The following is a 4,231-nucleotide window of genomic DNA, read 5'->3' as shown; positions in this document are numbered from 1 at the left end:
GGACCCTCCTCTCCAGGACCCCTGAATAGACCTTACCAGGGAGGCTTAAGAGGTTAGTTGAGTTGAATGTAAAATAAGGATTGAAAAAAATCCAGTGAAAGATTTCCCCCTTTTTTAATTCAAGCAAACAAGAATTTTTAGTATTTCCATATACAAACAAAAGAGATGCAAATGCTCATTGTATTAGGAAAAAAGGTTTTAAACTCGTTCACAATTTGAACCTCTGCGGGGGTAACAATGCTTCTTGAAAACAAATCATATGCACCTGATTGGCATAACCTAGGACTACCAGAAGCTCAAAACAATAGTCAATAGCAATAGTAAAATAAGCTTATTGGCAGAGAAGATTTAGCAAATTCTTCATGTGTCCAACACACATACTGAGYTTTACTGCTCATCCTACAAATGCATGTTCCTTACAAATGTGGYCCCATTTAAAATGGAAACTAACAGGCTTTCTTACATTATAAGATTTATTGCCAAGAAGCATTGTTACAACAAAAAGTAGGTACCTCAAATGATAAGTTGCTGCCATTTGAGTCAAAAATACAAAAACTTATAGGCGAGACTGGATTTACTCAGCAAACTGCCTCGGGGCTTTTGGCAAACCTGGGAACCCAATGAGAACCTCATCAACACATTCTGAGGCTCTATTCAAACTATTACCCAATAATCCTCAGAAATGTCCAAGAAAATAACCTGATGGGTAAACAACCAATTGATTGGGACATTTGGGTTTTTTGAACAATTGGTTTTCCTTCTGAGCTTTGAGGAAAACTTCCCTTTAGATTCAGGGAAACAAATTCCTTAAGAAAACAAGTTGCAACATAACATCCTGGTAGCAACAAATAGTTCACAAACTTCAACCTTGATTAGAGTTTTGTTCAGTCTTGTTGATAATTTTATTTAGTCTGACTGTGAAGCTATAGGATCCAACACACATGATGACCGTCATAAACCTCCCAGCTCGTCTGGAAAGGTCTTCAGTCACACCTTTAAAGGACTTCCTTCCTTTCACAGTGGCATCGGTTGGAAAGTTGCGTGTCTGTTCTGTTGTGTTGGCCCTTCCCGTTGAGACTTGTCAATGGTGGTGGCTCAGTTACGACATGCATTCTTTTTCAATGTGTTTTCTGTGACTGCCAAGACCAGTTCTACTTTTGGAGCCTAGAGATAAGAAAAGAAAGGGTTTTGGTTTTGCTCCTCCCCTGTTCTTGACTGTCGCTTGTTCACTGAAATGCCCAAAATGTGACAAGAACAGATGTAATTGTGGTGTGCTAAAGGCTGATTGCACTTGATTTTCCTGAAAAGCACAACTAAAGGAGACATTTGGATGCTATTTCATCTCAGATGAAATCATTCTGATAGCAAAATTAACTCAGGAAGCAAATTATCTGCACTTCTCATTTCTCCATCACAGTTATTAAAATCCACCTCCCACACTTTTTTTTACTTCTTATTAAATTCCTGCACAGACTACGTCTGTTTGACTTCAGAGAAGATTAGAATTTATTTTATTCTTTCACCTAATCACTGGATTGAATAGCTCTGAATACAAGAACTTGTCACAGCAAACTTGCAGGTGCCTGAATTTCTGAGAACATGTCAGCAAATTCTGGTAATTGTAAAATGTCATTTTGCTTCAGAATAACAAAACACAAATTTATTTGCATATCTAGGCAAAACCAACAAAATCTAAGGAGTAAAGGGAGAACTTTGAGTGGCTGGGTTAGTTGTGACAGTGTCATCTGAGCAGAACAAAGGTTTGAAAAGACTGGAAGAAATGTGATACTCCCTTTTTTTTACAGTTTTATCACAGAAAGAACTCGTTAAACTTAATGATACAAGCTCTTCATAAAAGAGGACATAAGTCTTTTTAACATTTTTTTTGCAGTTTTTTATGTTACTCATCTAAAAACTGCCTCACACTTCAACAACATCCTGCATCGGAGCATCGCCCGGGAAACTTGCAACAACAACAAAAAAAAAATGCATTTAAGGTGTGCCTTCCTCTTGTGTGTGTGCTGGCAAACAGGTTCAGACAAGGAGGCAATCCTGTTCTTGGAATCATCAAACGTGGAGACAAAGACTTCATACAGTTTCATGGCTCTAAATGTAAAGAGAGTTTGAAGTTTTTTTAGCCTTCTATGTTTATAAGTCCAAATGAAATCTCAGTTTCCCTTTCTAGCAGACTTTCAAAATGACCTTTGATAATTTGTTGTTTTACAAACGGAGACCTAAACAGTGTCCAAAACTATTAAAGTCCAGATTGCCTTAAACTGATACTCTGGTTATTTCTGAAATGATGTTCTTTCATACAGTCGCCATTTCGTACTTTTTCAGCTGTGACAGATGTCAGTGTTAACTAATAAGAGAACTCATGCAGACACGATTCATCTAAACCAGTGTTTTTTAACCCATGATGAGTTAACTCAGCGATTCTCTTTGTGGTTAACTCATTTTTCAAGCTAAATGCAAGGTTGTTGTGTGTCATCTATATTCCCTCGATAAATCAGTTTATAGCTGTTTAAATCCGTGAACAATTGGTTACTGACCCGCGCTTCCATCTTACTTTTTTCACATGTGGGCCATTTCAGCTCGGTTACTACCTCAGTTTGGTGCACAAACCTGCACCAGGGGTGGACTGGTTTCCCTCACGGCCCCTTGGTCCAGTCAGAAATTACACCGAGGCAACCAGAAGGTGTCTAAGTCCTGATGTGTCTTTAAAAAGAGCTTTATGACTGATGTCACGGCTGACAAAGTAACAGAACAGCACCAAAAATGCTTTTGTTTGTTCATTTACAGGCCAAATCTCATTGAAATGAATTAAAATGGTGTGTATAAACCATTTTTTTAAGATTAGTTGAAACTGTTAAATGAAGTTCTGGTAATTTTAAAAAATTGGGGAGAATTTGAAGAATATATAAAAAGAGAAAGAAATGGGAACTGGGATTTCAGTTATGATGTTTATCTGCTTTGAGGTTCTGCTTGAGTCTAGAGTTTTGTTTCTGGTTTTTATGAGTTTCTGGTTTCACAGCAGTTTGTGGGGGCGTTTTATTTTATTTATTTATTTATTTTTTTACAAACACATCTGGAACAATGAAACCCCTCCACCGTCGAGGTCTCTGAGTTTTTCCTACTTCTGGTGAACTCACTCATGCCTTTGATAGAACACGTTAACAGTTTGTGTCGTTTTGTGTGTGGCACGAAAAGGGATTTGAGCTGATTTCTTTAGGYGTAAGCGAGCCTGAGGGAGAGAGGAGGAGGAGTAAAGGGAACATCTGGGGCAGCTCCAAGTCTGTTCTTTTTCCACACCCACAGAGGCGCGTTTCTCCTCTCTGCTGCGCTCCTCTTTACCTGTTCGAGGGGAGACAAATCTGTGCGTTATCGGATCCAAAACGACGCAAAAACAAGGAGCCAAGTGGACACGCGCGCGCTGACGACTCATTTCTGACCAACTATGGATTCACACATCTAATAGTAAGTGAAAACTATCAATTTAAAGGGTTTAGAAAAGTTTCGTCAAGGCTCGAGTTCGCGTTTTAGCCAGTGGGAGCGCAGCAGCGCGAGCTGATGAGTCGCTGTTTCCAACTCTGTTACCTAATTGAATCTGATGGGTTTGATTTTTTTTAAAGTGATCATTAGTAGTTCTAAAACTTAGTGCGTAAAAGTCTAATTTATAAATCGTATTTCCTTTTACACAGAACCAGTTATTATGGTTTACTTTCCCATGTTAACAAAAACTCATTAGGAAGTTTATATTATATATAATTCCATATAGTAGAATAGTATATATTTAATAATAATAAATAAAAGTTGTGAGATATTAAGCGATCAGAGTAAATACACAACTTCTGGGTGTGTTAAAGTTGGTTCAACTTGTTTTTTTCTTCTCAGCAGTTTGCCCTGAGGCCTAACCAACATTTTCAGTAGCTCCTCTTGATCCTGGTTACCAAAGGGAAATGCTTTCACTTTTATCCAGTGGTGGGATGTAACTAAGTACAAGTACTTTGTTGCTGTACTTAAGTACATTTTTCATGTATCTGTACTTTACTTTCATCATGGGTACTTTTTGACTTTTACTCCACTACATTTTACATTAAGTATCTGTACTTTCCACTACATTTCTGTAATGCGTTGAATTACAAATTGCATTCATGTCACGTTGCATTTTGTGTGTGTGTGTGTGTGTGTGTGGGTGTGTGGGTGTGTGGGTGTGTGTGTGTGTGGGTGT

At 38.1% G+C, this 4,231-nt stretch overlaps 1 protein-coding gene across 1 annotated transcript in view; it reads left to right on the top strand.

Moving 5' to 3' along the window:
• Positions 1 to 3,239: 3,239 nt before the first annotated feature.
• gjb3 (gap junction protein beta 3) overlaps positions 3,240 to 4,231 on the top strand; it is a 3,750-nt gene continuing 2,758 nt past the window's right edge. Inside the window, exon 1 of the mRNA XM_014010950.1 lies at positions 3,240 to 3,477. The gene's annotated coding sequence lies outside the window, so the exon portion shown is untranslated. The remainder of the gene's footprint in view (positions 3,478 to 4,231) is intronic.

This window comes from Austrofundulus limnaeus, unplaced genomic scaffold (assembly GCF_001266775.1).
Source record: "Austrofundulus limnaeus strain Quisiro unplaced genomic scaffold, Austrofundulus_limnaeus-1.0 Scaffold2, whole genome shotgun sequence".
In the NCBI taxonomy this organism is placed as follows: domain Eukaryota; kingdom Metazoa; phylum Chordata; class Actinopteri; order Cyprinodontiformes; family Rivulidae; genus Austrofundulus; species Austrofundulus limnaeus.
This window is presented reverse-complemented; position numbering and strand designations above follow the sequence as displayed.